General features: G+C 37.6%; 1 protein-coding gene and 1 long non-coding RNA gene across 2 annotated transcripts in view; both read right to left on the bottom strand.

The window, feature by feature from the left end:
* The window catches only part of LOC139964332 (uncharacterized), a 39,082-nt gene extending 35,767 nt beyond the window's left edge, over positions 1–3,315 (bottom strand). The window contains exons 1-2 of the long non-coding RNA XR_011791945.1: positions 3,183–3,315; positions 2,616–2,685 (exon numbers count right to left, since the gene is read on the bottom strand). This is a non-coding gene — a long non-coding RNA (uncharacterized lncRNA). The remainder of the gene's footprint in view (positions 1–2,615; positions 2,686–3,182) is intronic.
* The window catches only part of LOC139964326 (uncharacterized), a 270,207-nt gene that overhangs the window by 200,506 nt on the left and 49,590 nt on the right, over positions 1–20,111 (bottom strand). The gene's annotated exons all lie outside the window — the stretch shown is intronic.

Here is a 20,111-nt window from a genome sequence, read left to right as displayed (position 1 = left end):
GGGCTTATGTGTTACATTTCGGGTCTAGATCAAAAGTGATGAAAATATAAACCAAAGGGGGGAGGTGGTAACTGTAGTTTAACAAACCTGGATGTATACAAACTTCTTAAGTATTTCCTTCCGACCCTTAGATTATATAAAAGTTAACACAACATAGATTTACAGACTAACCGTCCGGACACGTTTCGAGAGTTTACAAGGCATATTAAAATGAGGTTAATATAGTTCAAGGGGAAATCTGGCGTTGCTAAAGAAATGAGAGTTATACGATGTTTTTTTCCCACGAAATATTTTGTTAAACGTCTCGTGTATTTGTCGCACAGTTAATATCATAATAACAGCCACGTATATTTTAAACTCGACACATGCATGGCTGCAGATCATACTGAAAGCCCACGATAGAGCAGAAAATCATTGAACTACATTGTTAACGTTCACATTCAAATTGTACGTAGGTTTTGAAGGCTTTGAGCAGTGCATCGGCCGATCTGATATATATATATATATATATATATATATATATATATATATATATATATATATATATATATATATATATATATATATATATATATAACTCTAAATGATACTATATATATATATATATATATATATATATATATATATATATATATATATATATATATATATATATATATATAAGGAAGCCATGGCAATTAAGAAGCTCTCCTTGTAAAGTTCGCTATGATTCAAGTTTAAATGATTAAAATAAAAAAGATCCGACATACCAATTTCATGATTAGTTTGATGGGTCAGCATTATAGTTTCGGGAATCGTCGGGTATCACCTATGAGCCTCGACCTTATTTACATACATTTAAGCTTAATTATTAACATCAGTTGATTCAAGGGCAGTTCTGACCAAAATCACCAGATTCTTATAGTTAATCTTATTGTTGTTTCAAATCTTTCATCAGGTATTGTTGGACTGTGTTACGAACATGATAAACATCTCAAAAGTTGTTGTAGTTCGAACTATAAAGCTATTTTAAAGCTAGTACAGTCTTCGGATAACCCTGAAGCGCACAACCGTCTGGTTAGGAAGTCCACATATTACTAAACATTTACGACATTTAACATATATTCAACGCCTGGCGTAGGCGATATCAACTAGCGTAGATCTTACAAAAGTTATACACCGGACTCAGATATGCTGGTGAACGGTTTCAACCCATAACCAGTTTCTCCTAATAACTCAATGAGAATCGTGTTTTTAACTTACTCTGTGCACCAATCGACTCAGTGAATTTAATATCGTCAACATCTACTTCCAACCAAAGTTGCTTGGTCCCTTTAGTAACACGAAACTCAACATTCTCTTGTTCCCCATTGTACTTATAGCTTAATAGATCGGGGACTTCAATTGGGATGAAAAATTCAATATCTGCATAATCAGAATTCTAATAAAACCCGCCGAACTCCAGATACGGATAACCATCTAGATAGGTAACAGAAAATATCATTCATGAACCTAATGAAATAACCAGCAAGCCGATCGGCTCATTGTGATTCCTTGACACGACGTTCACAGAAATTATGCCACGTGCTATAGTAGGCATTCATGTGTAAATTAGTCTGAAGTCATTCTCATTTGTACGGTTGGAGGAAATCTTGCTTACAGGGTTTACAGACTTTGACCTTTTATGAGCTCAATGACTCTTGACCTTTTACAACTGTAGTGCTTTGGTACTCACTAAGGTGAACCTACACATCAAATGCAATGAATTAACGCTGTAACATTGTATTTACCATGTTTACCAAATTTCAGACCTTGACCTCTGTGGGCCTTTGACCCTTACCAAAACCAGTAGGTTTCATAAATGTACTCAGTTACCTGGATTCATTAGCACGTATGAAACTTGAACCATCCCTGCATTAGGTAACACAACTTCCAGTTTTTTGATGTGTTAATGTAAGAGTACATTTTAACTACAATTATCAATTTCTCAACAAACAGTCACGTCTTAAACACTTCTAATTTATAATTTAGGGACGAAGTTTGGCGAAACACCAAGTTACCATACACCATTGAATATGCTTAATTACAATTTGGCAGTGAACAAAACTACACTTTAACTTCGTTCTATGTCTTTAGACATTGCGTTAGACTTTTCAGCCTGATTACCTTTGACCGTATGTAATCGAGTAATATGAAATAGTGTTAGATATCATCAAACAACTCAAACAGCAAACGTTCTCCTCATATTTCTAAGCCTCTTTGCTTTTCGCTTTTTTGTATAACAATTTGTACAACACCAAACTCTTCAAAGAACACAAAAGTAAATGTACGTTCGGCGTTCCATACTGTGGTGGGCTATGTTCTCTATTTGCCTGCCATAGTTCCTTATGGAGTAAAGGTAATGTTATGATTATATATGATCGCATCCGAAAGTACATTTTGGCAACTATTCAGACTTTTGGGGTGTCGGGGTGGTGGGCAGGGGTGACAGTTTTTTCCTGAGTTATAATTGTTAGTTTATACATTCACATTTCATTGACGCGTTCTGATGACTTAGACCTAACATTGTGTCGAATCGTGCTTTTAGCTCATCAATATTTCTAGACGCCGGACGTATCTTGTTTCACCTGAATTACCTGATCTGAATCCGATTTCGAGGATCGCCACAATTGGAATAACTTTGCCATTTACCTTTCTTTCGACAGCCTTGAAGAAAATAGAGCGAGAGAGAGAGAGAAAGCTTGATTGGTTGTCATGACAATTCACCAATGATAACATATTTGTCACTGAGATATTATGGGCAAATTATTTCTTTTGTCGATCATTGTTCTGCTACCAATGGCATAAAGCACTATTGCATATATCATATTCAAAGAAGTGTTGAGTGTAACATACTCGTAAACTAATGAAGTTTGGCATTAAGGTATGACTGATTGGTATGTGTCGACAGATAGGCCCGTAGCCAGGCGAGAGAACGAGAGCCATGCCGAACATTATGCATCTCTATAAATTGTTCAACTTTCTGGGTATTCCCTACGTATGAACATGTCGACATGTAATTTCATGTTCTCAAAGAAATCAACAATTGGTCTTTAGTTATTATAGAAGACTAAAATAAACAAAATTTGGCTATACGGAAATAAATATAATTCGTTCCGTTGATGAGTTAAGTTTTAGAAAAATATTAATCATGAAAGAATTACCAACGCGATCACCGAGAGAGAACGAATCGGTTAGAGGATGAAGTTAAAGGAGAACTGTTCAACGGGAACTTTGTTTACTGAAATCAATCGATCCGAATGCCTAGATAAAATAGATAGAGGAGAAATATTGTAGAGGTTTTCATGATGAAAATCTCCCATCTGGCCCTCGTCAGTAACATACTTTCGTATCTCGAACAATATGAAAACAATTATGAAAAAAAGAACGTTTTGTACTTGAGACCTTTTTGCATTCTGAGTGCCACATTCAAGCACTTCGTATAATCCAAATGCATTCTGAGTGTTTCACTTACCAAGGGAACAAAACCAAACACTTTGTATTGCATTCTGAGTGTTTCACTTATGTACCAAAGGCAAAGTGATTCAAACACTTGGCATTGCATTCTTAGTGTTTCACTTACTTACCAATGGCACCGTGATTCAAACACTTGGTATTGTATTCTGAGTGTTTCACTTACGTATCAATGGAACAGTGATTCAAACACTTGGTATCGCACTCTGGGCGTTCACTTACGTTCCAAAGCACAGTGATTCAAACACTTGGTATTGCATTTTGAGTGTTTCTCTGACCGCTGCACCACCGTAAGCCAAACGGAAGCAGGTCACTTCACCCAACAACCATTTCGCCCAACTGCCATTTCGCCCAATCTTACCATTTCGCCCAACCAGCCTGGTCATTTCGCCCAACCAGCCTGGTCATTTCGCCCAACCTTGATTAAATGTGATACTTCAAAAGGAAACGTTCGGGAATTGTTAACGTTACAGGATATAATAATATAATTCCATATAATAATAATATAACTTCCAATAATATAACCCAAAATAAATCAAATTGAACTAGTGAAATAGAAACGGTTATATTATTCCACACCGATTCCCCTTTGTTTGTATAATAGTATAAATTCCATTGTATGCGTAAACGCCTAAAGTAGTGTAATCCTCCCATTATACCCAAAATAACTGATCAGACTCCGATCGATATCGAGCGGACCACTTTATTTACCTATTACGAAGTAACCTAACCCAAAATAAATCAAATTGAACTAGTGGAATAGAAAAAGTAATATTATTTTGACTGAATATTAGTAAAAATAAGGTTGGGCGAAATGACCAACACGGTTGGGCGAAATGACCATGCTGGTTGGGCGAAATGACTAAGATGGTTGGGCGAAATGACTAAGATGGTTGGGCGAAATGACCAGGCTGGTTGGGCGAAATGGCAGTTGGGCGAAATGGTTGTTGGGCGAAGTGACTAGGAGGGTGACGGTGTCACAGTATGTTAGCACCAATCAAAATAGATCTTAGAGAAGGTCTGGGGTTTCAGCCAATCGCTGCCAAGCACCCCTAATCAAGATGTCTGCGCCCATAGATGTAAACAAAGTGCGAAGCGTAGACGAGAAGAATGACGACTTCGAGCCCGACTTCAAGCGTGTATAGTTAAGTTGAAGGATCATAGAAATGAAGAAATGGCGAGCGGTCGATTCGGGCGCTTTGGAATTGATGAAGAAGTCCGAATTTCGATATAGCCTACCAACTATTACTAGTAGTAGGCATAGTATAAACTAGTTCTACTACTACTAGTAGTAGTAGTATGCTACTAGTAGTAATACTATATACTACTATGATAGGCGTAACTGCATGTTAGGAATGTAACTGTGTTAGCCTTACTTAGGCCTGTAAACTGTACTGCCAGTGTCATGCACGGCCATTCACTCTGGTATTTTAATAAGTAATAGTACCCTAGGGCCTAGGATCAATACTTAGTTTTGTACTGGTGAATCCAAGGGGGAGGGGCGTCATGCTGACCCAGAGGTGATTCACAATATGTCTAATGCCCCATTGTTTGTCCTATGTACACCGTATAACAATGTGCAACGTATTGTCTGCAATTTGATAAATATAATATTATTACCAAGTACTCACTCCACATGTTATTCAGCACTATAGCCTGGCTATACTGTACGTATTTCATGGACTTTTGTGGATGGAATTGGAAGCCCTTAGTTTGTAATGACTTTGTAAACTGCAGTGATTGAGATCCTTGTTTGGACAGGGTGTTAAGCTATTTGAATAAAATTGTGACAGGTGATCAGCATGAGATCCAAGAGAACTTCATATGTCATTTAAAAGCATTGACTATCCAATTTGGCCTTAGTTTCAAAAGATGGTTTACTGAAAACACACCCTGGCAGTAGATGTCAATGATCGTTAACATGCTGATAAAAAAGGATAGTGCTGGCAGTAGAAGCACAACCAAAAACATTGGAAAGGAAAGTAAAGCTGCACTCAAAGACACACAAAATATTTTGCATGGTTCCATCACTGGTCTATGGAAGTTGCCATCATGATAAATAACAGTATGTCCATGATGGATGCCTCCTATGAACGAAGACTCTGGAGCAAAATGTTGTTCTTCCATAGTTTAATGGAGTGGCACCTGGTTAATGGAGAGCAAGCACAGTGTATATAAAATACTGGGGTAAGTCTGAGCAACTGGATATTTGAAAGACTCTCCCATATTGGAATGTAACTTTTAGCTCGAACCAGCTATGCCACTTGATATATTGTGACTCAGCATCTTCACTCTGTCAATCTATCTAGCTGTTATCCATCTATTATTCATCTTTCTACAGTACCTTTTTGAAGTAACTACTGAATGGGCGGTGTGAAAACCCCTCATAGCACTGCAACTGTATGACAGCCTTTGGCTTAGCCATCCTTTACCAACTTTAAACCCTGCAGTCTTGTGTTTGAGGCAAGTGGGATTGCTTGACAAAAGATTGAACTATTAAGTTTATGTAGACAGCTCAAAATTGGCAAAATACAATTAGCTTCCTACTCGTATTAACATGTAATAGATCAAGGTGGTAAGTTTGTTCACCGTACATGTATCTGTGCTAGCAGCCTAGGATGTCATCATTTACAGTTTGTATTTAGGAATTCTATAAAATTATGTCTTTTTCTTTCACCTTGACACATGATGTGGTCGAGTATTTATTTATGAATCAAGTAGAGCCTTGTTTACAGGAAACCTGCAGCATATCATACAACATGCCAGTTTCAGGGTTTGCAAATCACTCAATCTTTTGGTATACTGTATATGACCAGTTTACAGTGGTAACTTATCAGTAGTATAAAAAAAGCTATGTAAATTAAGGGTTAAAATTTCACAACTTTAGTGTGATTTTAATGGATTAGCTGTATTACATGTATCTATGGTTGTTTAAGTGCTCTGGAAACTCTTTTTGTGATGGATTTTTGTGAAAGTTGGATGCAATTTCCTCTGCAAGGTCACAATTGCAACCACAAGCATTTCTGTGGCAACTTAAAATGTTCATCCTCTCAGTTTAGTTTAGTCACTGTTCATTCAATCATCTGTTGGCAAAATTTTGAGACATTGTATGACAAGAAATTCAATAATTTCACCTATGGCAGTGAGCAAAACTTTTGCCAAAAGTGTGCAACACTGGCAAATACTTCACAAAAATACCCGACATCACACTCATATTTTCATGCATATTGTGTTGAAAATTGTTATCTTTTCATTCTATTTATGTCAAGAGACATGCTGAAGGGCATAAGAAGCCTCATAGAGAAAGTTTCATGAGTGCAAGTAGTAGCAGAAAGAAATGACAGTAATCACATGGAGACTGATTTGGCTGGACATTCCAACTGAAAATTGTAATTTAGTTTTATCAATTTATATGTCTTTCACCCGCCATGATTGCTAATATTAAAGGAATACTATGCATACCTGAGAAGGCAATGGATTGGGAGGAGGCATATTTCTTGGTCTTGCAGGTTTATGTGTATGTAGTTGTTTAAAGCTGCAGTATGGTATAATGCAATTAACCTCATATTGTGATAAGTTAAATACTGTCCTTGGATACAGTTAGTATTTTACCTTTGCAGGCATTCTATATATGTTTACTCCTTTAGGTACTGTAAAACTTCATAGGATCAAGCAAATGATCCCAATAACTATAAAAAGCAACTCAATGTTATTATTGATCACAATTCAAGTCAATTGAGAAAGCACTGTATGCAAGCAGAATAACAATTGGAATGGTTGTTCAATGATGATAAAAAAGGGGTGTGGCAGAAAATGTTTGTAGGTATACAGTATTTGCTCATGTTACTATCATAATTAAACAACGTTAAAATAAATAACAAATTTTAACATTAAAACGCTATAGAAATATGCCCTTTTGCAAATCACAGGTGACATATGTTCTGTTCATTTATTGACAGATCTATTTAGTCTAAAGAGGTTCTTTACACTGTGAAAAGGTATTTGTTGTGGCATGAAATAGTTATCCTTCAGCAGGGTTCATATAATGTTATTTTCTGAACATTGCAGCAAATGAACCCACCCATTGTATGTTAAACATTCTGTGGTTTCAGTCAGTCTTGACAGTCAATTAACATTTCCTTGCTGTCAAGGAAGTATGCAATTACCTCTTTGTTTAATTAACAAGAAATATCATGTTGCATTGTGCCTGGATCAAACACAAGAGCAAACTTAAATTATGTGCATTTTGTGTATGGCATTTTGTAGTTTTGGTTTCTTGCTGAAAGCTTTGTAGTCAGGTCGGTGTGTCGGTGTGTATATGTGTATGTGTGTGACACTTAAGTTTGTATACACGATAACTCAACAAGGGCTATGATTGATCAGTGCTATATTTGGTGGGTGGGTGGTCCATAACTAGTTGATAAAAATATTGATTTTGGTGCTCATATCATGAATATTAATGAGGTCACAGGGTTAAACCTACAGTAGACAACCATAAGTCACAGTTTCATCAAAGGTGAGTGTGTTATTGATAGGTAGCTTACACATGGCGATGTGTGTTATAATGGATAACGTGTGTATTTATGAGGAGGTGTGGCTTTGTAAGGCAATTATTGATCTTGCTTCATCATTAAATACTTGGAGTGTTCCCTGTTACTCAATGAGCAGCAGCAGGAACCATGAAATGTTTTCATTCTGGTTGACAGTACCTTGCTATGCCAAATGTATCTTGGAAATACCATAGCTGGTTGTGTTTCATATGTAAATAAGTATGAGCTTATTTCTACTTACGATCTAGTTGCTGGGAAAAGCAGCGATTTGTTTTGTTATTCTAGTGACATCTGGTGACATTGCAACAAGAGGACTGTACTTGGTGATTTCAATAAACTCAAGTCGCAATTGATAATGGTATTTTATTGTTTATTTCATTAACTATTATTGACAGATGAATGAAAATCCCCATTCCTGACATTGTTATTATTACGGAAGGGACAGAAATCTTGTCATGGTGCTCTCGAGCAAAAAATAATTTAAAATTATTAGATGAACCCAATTGCCTGTGATGCTATAACATCATTTGATGTTGTAACAACTATGTCACAAAGCTATTGCATTCTTTGGACACGGTCACTAGCAGACCATAATGCTGTCACATTGAATATTCAGATAAGGTGACAAACAATTCAGTCTGCTACAATTCGAAGTCCTGATTGCTAAATGAGTGTTAAATTGGATTAAAGGGATTGATGCCACGGCATGAAACAAGGAAAGTCGAAGACTAGGTGTTATGAAGAAGAAGTTGTACTTTACTTTTTTTGTGAAGGAAAAGAAAATGTACATATTGATCTTTGAAGTGTTAACACTGGGTAGGTGTGTGTGTGTGTGGGGGGGGGTCCATTGCAACCAACCTTCACACTAACTCCGTCAGCATGTGTACCGCACATACTGAGCAGAACATTTTGGGTGTGTCTCCCCCCCCCCCTACCATGACTATCTCTCTAGGGAGGCTGATTTATGTATAACGTTTCCAATCTGCTCCCTCCCCCATAACCAAGTGTTTTTGTAGGGAAATCTCGAGAAGTTGCACCTACAACAGCACTCCTAATGCTAAACAACAGCCCGATCATTTAAGTTTGGAAAAGGCAATGGTCAGGCAAAACTCTTCTTCGCACCAACATCATGCAGTATACTACTGCCAAGGGGAGTGGGGGGGGGGGGGGCTCAATAACCTCATAGGTTGGTCTGATAGAATGAAACATCTCAACACATTAAGGCTTCGAGCTTTGAAAAATGACAGGTTATGTATTTTACATTAATGGAAACAAAGAGGTATACATGGCTCTGAATGTAAGTAGAACATAAATAAACTCTAAATGTAAGCCAACAAGAGCGCCCTCTGTTAATATAAGTGTTCTTTGGCCACATTCGCTTGCCATTTTAACTATGAGACATTTTAAATCGGGAAAAGACTATAAACAATAGTGAGTCCCATCCAAGGGCGGCGGAACCGGGGGGCACGTGCCTCCCCCCCCCCCCCCACTTTTCCTCAGGTTAAAAATGTGCCCTTTTTCTACATAAAAATTGAGGTGTCTCAAGTTAGCAAGAGGCCAGGGAACCAGAATGAACACTCGGGAAGAGCCGTTTCCGGCCATCTGAGGGGTTTGTAAAACCAACAATTTTCTTTTACGCTCCGCGCCAACTGATGGTGGCGCTCCGCTCAGATAGTCGTGCAATACAACTTTGCAAATCCTGGCTACGCCCCTGACTTTTAATGAATCTCTGTGGGTCAAACTCAAAGCTATTTCGAATGGAAAAAATTGTTAAGATATTAACAAGAAATAAACTCTAATTCGGAAGATTCCTACATTAGCAACTAGCATGATTTCACCTCATTTTGTCTCAAAAGAAAACTTGTTCCTTGTTTCCCAATTTGCACATTGGATATTGCAGTGCTAGTAGGGCCTATGCATATTTTCCTTATTGGGGGGGGGGGGGGTGTTGATGGAGTGATGTGTATACGCAAATAAGATAATACAATAAGAGTTACAAAGGGTACTAAATATAAGGCTGCATCAGTCTAATCGAATTTCTGCAAAGTGCCCTTTGATGTCGGTGCCCCCCCCCCCCAGATTAAAAGTGCTTCCGCCGCCCTTGGTCCCATCTGTGGTCTTGTACCAACAACATAAGTTCTAAGTCAACGTGGCCTCCCACTGTGGCGTAGCTAACATTAGGGGGCAAGATTTTCTTAAAGAGGAAACCCCTCGATGGTTGATGGTAGGGATTACCAAGAAATATATGTATTAACGGGCACCTCGTCTGCACAAATACACATCCAATGGTTCAGTGGAACATGACACACTTTCACTTAATGTACCTCTATTGCAGAGACATCGTGGTTTCTGCATAATTCCGCACATTATGAAAAGGATAGGCCTACAATGAATAAATTAGCTACTCTAATTCACTAGGCCTACATGCCCAGATTTCCACACAAACAAGTTACACTAGGCCCATTGGGCCTATACGTGCAGTGAAAATTCTCCACAAGTGGCATCATAAGTCGCTGAAAATACACATGGGTTGCTAGCGTTAGTTTGTAATAGTTACAACCGGCCAAATTATTGGCGCTTATTCTGTAGGACGACATTGATCAACGGTCTCCGTATGTGGGTATGATAAAGGCCCAAAATGTATAATATCTCGGTCTGATTTCCAAGTTCTGACCTTACATGAAGTATGAACATGAGCCCTGAGGTATGAATACTTTTGATTAGAACTCGAAAAAAATGTAAAAAGAAGTATTTTGAATACATCACTGGATTTCATTTGGGGGGGGGGCAAGACTGTAGCACAAAGCAAATTTGAAAGTAAAAAATCTGGCTCCCTCTGGATACGCCACTGGCCTCCCCTAGCTGTATAGACTCGGAATGATATCATAATTATCTACCCTTTCATTCTCCTCCCACTTTCTACAATAATGCATTTGATCGTCCTGATCATTGCATCAATGGACCCAGCGAGTCCAATTCTAGGGCAAACAGTATTTTTATCGATTTTTATGACGTTATATTGTGGAGCGGTATTTGGTGCCAATGTAAACTTTGCCCGACTGGCTTGAAATTCTATATTTACATATGAAAAACAAAGCTCATTTTTTCAATGTCATTTCAATTGCCTCCGACCTCTGGTAACTTTCTTATTATATTTTTTAAAAATTGTTTATGTCTTTTTAACATGCCGACTTTTATTCAAGTAGAAAAGAAAAGATATGAAACGTGAGAAGTAAGAGAAAGTGGCATGCTGTATATACGCCACAAATTATTATGCCATTGCATGTTGCATTTCCGACATATTGACGTACACGACTACATCACATCCGCTTGGAGTTAAAAGACGGGAAAATCGGGATTTAATTTTCAAAACGACCTTTGCAATTAGCTTTCAAGGTAATTATAAGTTTCAAGTTGACAGATCTTTCCAGTGCTGTGGTGTTTGCCCTAGAAAGTATTCTTATGAAGCGCCCTCACATGGAGAGAAACTTACACTGAGCTAATACATGGATATCACGTGAAAGCATCGGTCTGCCATAATATGCATTCGGAGGTTCAGCTTCCTATAGACCTCTTCATTTAGACACCATAATTAATCAGGCTAACCCTAATGGTAAACCTATAGGGTGAGGGTTAACGCCATAATTGTTTGGAAAATTCTTTTCGAGGTCGAAAACCTTCCCACTTAATGCCGCACATATAAAATTTAGTTCCAACCAAGATTTTGACTTTCTTAAGACTTTAATATTTTGGACATGCCATTCTCCTGTGATTCTGTGACGTTATCACACTCGTTTGGAAGGTGGGGAAGTTTTCTATAGAACTATTAGTTCTGCAAGTTTCTTTCGATTTTTAGCCTCAGTTTGAAAATATGGCCAGTTGAGCACTTTAACCATTTTTAACTTCTAAACCAGAAATGGTATGAGCATCCGTCTCGAATATGATTGGGAACTAGTGACCCAATAAGCCATAAAATTCGAAGATCGGACCCTTCCCCCCTTCAAAGACCCCCCCCCCCCCCACTCTTACGGAATAACTTTAAGAAAACAGGTGTATTGGACTATATAGGCTACAAAACATGTGCACTATTGTGTATAGCTGATCATGTGAAGGTTTATATAGAAGCACTCCTTCCTTCCGCAAATTGTTCTCATCTGTTATTGGTATATTTCGAATCAGCCTGCTGAACTTTGGTCCGGTAGGTATAGCTATTCAAACATCTTACATAACTGCTCATTTATTAGCCGTGCTACTGAGGTATTTTTCTTTATTATTCACTTTTCTTAAAGGATGAGTACATCATTTACAAAAGGACAATGAGCAGCCTAGTAATGAGCAAATAAGAAACCAGAAAGTCAAAGATTTAGTGATTCCTTGCCCATAGGTGAAATTTTGTTAGGGCTTTGATTTCAACTTGAGAGATTTGGATATATCATGTTTGTAGGTTTCACAGTTTGGGCTGTATTGACCTTCACCAAAACAATAGGGTTCTTTAATTGATATGGATCCTCGACATACCAAGTACATATCAAAATCTTACTGCTTACTACAAAGATACTGGCCAGAGAGAACCTACAGGAACTCAGTAACTTACGCGAAATGCAGCTTGTATATACCGGTTTCGTTGCGACACTTTTGTACGGATGCCTGATCCGGACGACAAAATGATATAGGCTTGCGCATCATCGTAGGGCAGAAACATGTATGTGATGACAGTATGGTCGATGATGGGTACCGTAGAATGGGTTTTCTGAAAACTACTCCTCTTGACCTCAAAGGAAGTTTGACACGCATGAAATTCCACAGCGATTTTGTTCTCACCAAAGGCAATCTACGTGCTTTGTTGGAAATTAACGCAATTTCACTTTTAGAGTAATTTTTTTTACAAGTTTTCCAGACTTTCACCTCTGCTGACCTCAAATGACTGTTGACCCGTGTCCAATATAATAGGGATCTTCAACACAATATGGGCCATCTACATACAAAGTATGAAATCCTTCCAAGTTACCCCACCTATAAGATATTGTGTTTACAAGCAGTTTAAGTGGTTTTTAGTTTGACCTCTGGTGACCTCAAATGACCTTTGACCTCCACCAAAAACAATAGTAGTCCTAATATGGGTTACCCACATGTAGAGTATGAGTTAAATACAAGCTTCAATTATTGAGATATCGTGTTTACAAGAAAGTGTTACATACAAACATGCACACACACACCCGCAAACCCACACAATCACCATCGCATTGATTTCTTCAGCCTTTGGCAAGGAATCAAAAAGAGGCCTGTTTCTGGATATAATGCCCAGAGAACTACAGCAACTGTAATACAATGACTCAGACTTTTCTATTTTATTCTTTTTATTTCAAACCAAAAATATAGTGTAAATGTAAAAATACACGAGGTACACAAAATATGAATATATAGGTTAAGAGAAAAGATGTGATAAAGAGCTTGAAATAAACTTAATTGAAATGTACTGTAAAAATCATTACAATCCCAGCTGCCTATACCACTCCACCCCCTCCGAAGACTTAATAATAGTAATAATGATGACAACAACGATTTTCCAATAATAATAATAATAATAATAATAATCATTATAACGATGATGATGACGATAATAATAGTAACAACAACAATAATAATAAGAATGATGATAATGACAATAATAATAATAGTAATTATAGTAACAACAACAACAATAATAATAATAATAATAACAATAAGAATGATGATGAATAATAATATTTAGGGCATTTATACATTAAGTTGCCCATGGATTGATGTACCTGAAACTCTCGACTCGCCCACCCTCCCCACCTCACCCCTCCGCTTTTCTTAGTGGATGTGTGCAAGTTATTATGGTTCACTATTTCACTCAACAAATGCTGTAACATGCTTGGACCACATAAACACTGAATGCTCCAAACCACCGTACTTCAGATGTTGTCAGCAACTGTTTCCATCTTCGCGGCATTTCAAGAAACACACTTTGCATTGAATTGGTGCCTTCATGAATAAAATGTAGTAAAATAAACGAATAGTTAGGAAGCAATACAATATATTTTGTAGATATCAGGAAGTTAAAAAAAAAATCAACAACTGTTCATAACTTTCTGCAGATCATTTCTCATGTTTTTGCTTTGTCGTGGCTCCTGCTTCAAGGTGTCCTGGGTATTACAGGGTATTACACAAAGTCATTGCCCACGAAAGTTGACGAAACCATGAGTATGATGCATTGAATTCAATGAATTTTTAATTATTTCTAGAAGTATAGAACAAATTAAAACCATGGGATAAACACAATCATTTCACATACTGAAAGGTGCCTTGTACTTACTGCATTGGTCAGGAGAGAAAACCCATAGGTTACCTTCATGTTTAAAGTTAAGCCTCTATTTTTCCATTTCTTCTTTGTTATAAGTGATTTGCTTGTAACCCTATCAAGAATATTGTTTCCCAGAAGACATACTGTGTTTATGCTTCTAATTGGCAACACCTCTCAGTTTTAGTCAGATACCCCCACCCCATCAACCTCCACCCTAAAGTACTACAAAGTTCTGACTGACAGGTGGTGGTTCCCAGTGTCAGCCACTATAGAATAACAATACTTGTTCATACTTTTGGGGGTATTTTGGAACAGAGATTGGTCGAACTTTTGGCTTTAAAGGAAGTCAGTATAAGCCCCAAATTCTAGCAAGCTATAACTGCTAGAAGTTTTCAAAAAGTACTTTCCTGGAGGTCTTTACTATACAAACTGTTCTCAGAAATTTTTAAGGAACACACAAGATGACTAAATGTCCCAGTTAGGAATTTTCCTCAAAGTTTGTAATAAAAAAAAGTTTAAGAATATTGACCAAAGGTGACCATATTTTAATATCTAGCATAGTTAGCCAATAAAGTACACCTTTAAGAGGAACCCGACCTGGAATTAGTGATTTACTTGAAACACTCTCAATGCATATCTACTTTCTTTTAACTGGGCCTCTATATTGCACAAAACATTTTACTCATTAACTTTTTCCTTGCAAGAATATAAAGAAATTACAAGAGACCTTTACATAGCCTATTAGCCATAGGAACAGTGACACCAATTTATGTGTTCATTATGCTGTCCCCAATTCTCCATAGGCTTATGTATGCTGTGTCCACCACTTCCCATTTACCAGTTTCAGTATTAAACACTTCTGGGGTGGTACAGTGCCCTAAAATGGACAAAAACTAAACAGATACTATATGTGATTCAGTGACTAATGCATGTCCTTAATGGAAAACTGGGGAACACAGAATAACAAATACGAAGGGAGAATTTATGGAGAACACTATACAAGATGAACATTGTTCATGATAACTTTATCTGGGGTGGTTAGGTGCAAAGTTAAGCACAAATGGATTACATACAAGTGAAAATATTGTTTTTTTCCAGTCATCTAATAGTGCTTATGAACACATTGGCTTTACAAGAGGTGCTCAAAATCATCCAATGTTAGCTCAGCCATGCCAACATGCTGTAATATTTGCATAGTTCAACAATTTGTTTCGCTGATGAGAAATGTATGCCTATGTGTGTAATAAAAATTTCTTTTGTTTAAACATATGGGCCTACACTAGCCTACAGAGCATCCTGGTGGGAAACTTCAGGTCCACTAACTACAGACATTTCCATACACATGGCTTATGGTGGATAACCAGTTTGCTGAAAGCTGTTCTTCTCTATAATAGTTATCTGTTCCAGTAGTTCCAAAGTCTGAGATGGCAACATCCAAACACATTTTCTTTAAACAATTTTGTTATTGTTTAATCTGAAGTTAGCTGCCAAGCTAACAACTCATTTTGAGCCTTTCATTGGAACACCAGTGGATGGTCTATAATGAAGTCATGATAACTTTAAAATTACCCCTACTGTTCGCATTTGCTATGTAGAGTGATTGACACTAGAAAGCTAGATTACTGTATCACAAAGAAAATTCCTATGTAGACAATGTGAGGAAATTCAACGAGAGCTTTGCCATTGAAAAATCCTGTAATTCCTTTTGTTACAAGTCTCATGATGGTGCCGAATACTTGACCTTCTTTTTGGAAACTGTATGGCTGTATGATATCTGTTGATGGAATTGAACCATCTGCTGAATGAATTCTGCATCACCAGAACAGATTATATAATGGCCTAACAAGTTCCAAAAAGAAAAAAATCAATTTGGTCTATGTTTCTAGCACCTGGAACTTTAAAACTGAAGTCCAATTTTGGAGTTGAATGTCAAAGAACAAATCATACCTCAATACAATTGCCACACATACTGTAGGGAATGAAACTTTGGAGAACCATCAGCAGATGAATGTATGAATATGATGAATGTGGAGTAAGTCATGGATGTGGAGTAAGTCTCCACTACATGGAAAATACATTGCATTCCACACAGCCCACCTATTTTGAGAAGACTTCATCAGGGGAAGAATAATCTTGTGCAACCTGTAAAAATGTTTTTTTTTGCAGACAATGTTATTAATGGCACAATCAATTTACAACGAATATCATAACATGTACAGGCCTATTGAAGTTCAATGAGTTTACACAATTGGAGACCATTGCATTTCAATATCTCAATCAGACCTTTGTTTGTCTTCAAATCTATCATATTTCTGAAATATCATGGGGAAGTAGGAATAATATCTTCTTGTTTGAACAAATGTAGGACTGGAGAAGAAACATTATATAGCCTAGACCAGGGTTGTCCAACCTACGGCCCGCGGGCCACAGTCCGACTGGCCTCAAGGCTGCGTCCGGCCCGCCAGAGATTATCTACGGTGCGAAATTTTAGTGAGCAGATATATTGATAACAATTTGAAGCTATATAATCATCATCCGAACCTTCTGCGTCCAAAAAACTGCATACAGGTCAGTTTTTGTGACACTCTCTCAGTGGAGGAGGGGGGAGGGGCGAGCGGCTGAACTTTATTCATCCGTTTTATCAGGACGGAAAATAAATCAGTACCATTAGGGCCTGACTTTAGAATCTGTACCATATGAATGTGAAAGCTTACTTCGAATCGGCAGAATAACAACTGTATAATCAGTGCGCTCTGCTCGCAGTGCTCACATTTTGTTGCCTTGGGCTTCGGGCAAAAAATCGAGCGTAGGCTAGGGTTCATGCGGCCCCCTCCTTCATCATAATCATTCCATGTGGCCCTCCTCTGCAAAAGGTTGGACAACCCTGGCCTAGACCTACCTGCCTGGAAGATCCGCATGGATCTTCAACACATCCCTCATCATGAGTTTGGTTTTCAGATAAATAGGTACAGGTGCCATACGAGCTGTAAACGTTAGGCCTTTGCCTATTTAATTATTAGGGCCTAGCTTACTCCAGTCTCACGTCTCAGTGTGTAACTGACTCATATGGACGAATTGTCAATTTGTCAAGTAACGCAATAACGTTATTTTGTGAAAATCCGACCACTTTTACCTGCTAGTCCTCAGCGGCTGAGGTTAGTTCCAAGGTGTTTCGTCAACAGGCAAGTTGACCTCTAACGTCACTTCCGTTTCCAAGAGCTCCAACTATTCTTCCTATGGCATTGGCGCGAAATGGAAAGTGAAATTACTGGTACCATGTATGAGTTCTTGATGACGGCTTCTCAGGCTGAAAATTAACCTAAAGATGACGGAAACTGGGGAGCATGGGCTTGAAGCCCGTACGTAAAGATTATACTTAAATGTATTCTCTTGACTTGAACTTTTTACGTTTGAGAAATGTATATGAGCCAGGCTTTGTAGCTGACTCAGCTTAGGCCTCAATACGTAGCCTAAGCCCTAACTTACTAAGGTAGTCCTAACGGCATAACATTTAGCCTATACTTGATAATAATAGAACTATGACTGACTTTCATTGCTTTCAAATTGCCTATAAGCACCTCAATTAGAACCATAATCCTTATCAAAAGTTATGCCTGCTCCCATCGACCCCCAATTTAGGGTGTAACTAAAACGAATGACAATTGCGTTACACATAACGAATGACAATATGTTGTACACACTAAAAAAATGCGTTGACTAAAACGAATGACAGTAATGACAGCACAGACATTTGCTTCAACCGGATATCACAGTTCAGACTTCGTGGGTATCTAGATCTAATAAAGTACGGACAAGATTAAAAGATTTAAAGTCTGATTTTGAAAAGTAAATTTAACGTCATTTTTCCGATATTAATTGTTAGAAACTAACAATACTATAATCTTGAAACGGCTTCAGTTATCTTTCTATATAAATCTACAGAGGTAAAAAGCACAGCACTCAAGCGCATTCTCACACTAAAAATTTCCCTGTGGTTGCTATCCGTAAATTACACCAAAACCCTGCAACCACGTTATATGTGATTTTCCTCAAATCATTTTTACGCAGAAAACCAATAACCGCATTTATTCCACTCCGTTAATCATTCCATCTCTTCTCAATACTGTCCTTCGTTGTCATTCGTTGTCATTTGCCTTCATTCGCTGTCATTCGCAAATGATAATTAACCCTGTACAAAGTCAATTGTCATTCGCTGTCATTCGTTTTAGTTTGTCCCCCCAACTTAGTATAAACAGCTGTTTAACAGAGTAATTCACCAACCATTACTAAAGGTAGAGAGGCTGCTAAACTTGGTGTTGTTGTTATATAATGGATGACTTTAATTTCCTGACATTAATTGGATGGATGGTTCCAGTAGTAGGAAGGGTAGTAACTTTCTAGTGTTTGATTCTTCAGTTTTGTCCTTGATGGGGACTTGAGTGTCCCTTCTGATCCGTTTTTTTCCTACTAGACTAATAAACGTAACTAGTAATAAAACTAATAACATTAACAATAAATACATTCAGATCAGCACTACGCTAGGTCTAGAGACCAAAAGATTATAAGTCTGGAAGTGTTAAATTTCAGTATTCAAGGTGCTAGTAAACTGTCGTCTAAGTAACTTATTTCTTCTTGGTTATTTGTTTGGCAAAATCTGTTCAGGTGATGCAGAATTTATTCAGCAGGTGGTTCAAGTCCACCAACAGATAAAACTAAGCCACTCAGTTTCCAAGAAGAATTTGATCATTTGTGCATGTAATGATGTGACTGAATTGCTATAGAAAAAAGGCTAATCCCATGATGGAAATTTTGTTTGGCAAAGCAATCAATGCATATCCTGACATTTCTTACAGAGGAGTTTTGTCTGTAAATGTGTTCATCTTGGGTCACCATGCACTTGGAAGTGCAAGTCCAGTACAAAAAGGTCTCTTAATTTACAGGTAGCTTGATACATCAATGTAACACTAACAGCATTTGTGTACAATTGGTCAACATTTAATAATTTTTCAACGACACATAAGTCAGTGCCCTTCTTTTTAAACAAGAAAATTGGGAGCTGATGATGTTAAAGCTCATTACCAGCTGCTTTTGATTGGCAAGAAAACCTTGGCGGAGTGTGTGCAGTAGGTGTAAAGAAAATTGTAGCAGCTCAGTCCTGCAAACTTGGAAGTTTCAAAAACATTGCCTACTTCAGGGCCTTTGGCACTTGTTGACTTCAAATGACCTTTGACCAAAAGCAATAACAGGCTCCTTAAATTTGATATGGTACATCTACAAACCAAATATGAATTCTGTCCAAGGTTTCCTCTTGGCAATATCATGTTTAAAAAACTCACAATTTTACCTGTTTACCCCAAATGACATTTGACCTCCACCAAATCAATAGGCTTCTTTACTCAATTTTATACACCTTCAACCAAGTATGAGATCTGTCCAAGCTTCCAAATATTGAGATATCATGTTTACACAATTTAACCTCTGATGACCCCAAATGACCTTTGACATCCTACAAACATATAGGTTTCTTGTACTCAATGTAGTTCATATACAGTATGTATTAAATATATGGTATGTCCAAGCTTACCTTCTTGAGATTTCGTGTTTACAAGTTTTCACAATTTGACATCTGGTGACTCCAAATGATCAAAACAGTAGTCTTCTTGTTCTCAATGTGGTTCTTCTATACACCAGTTGGTCTGGCCTTCCCTTCTTCAGATATTGTGTTTACAAGCTTGGCGTCA

The sequence above is a fragment of the Apostichopus japonicus genome, chromosome 22 (assembly GCF_037975245.1).
Source record: "Apostichopus japonicus isolate 1M-3 chromosome 22, ASM3797524v1, whole genome shotgun sequence".
In the NCBI taxonomy this organism is placed as follows: Eukaryota; Metazoa; Echinodermata; class Holothuroidea; order Aspidochirotida; family Stichopodidae; genus Apostichopus; species Apostichopus japonicus.
This window is presented reverse-complemented; position numbering and strand designations above follow the sequence as displayed.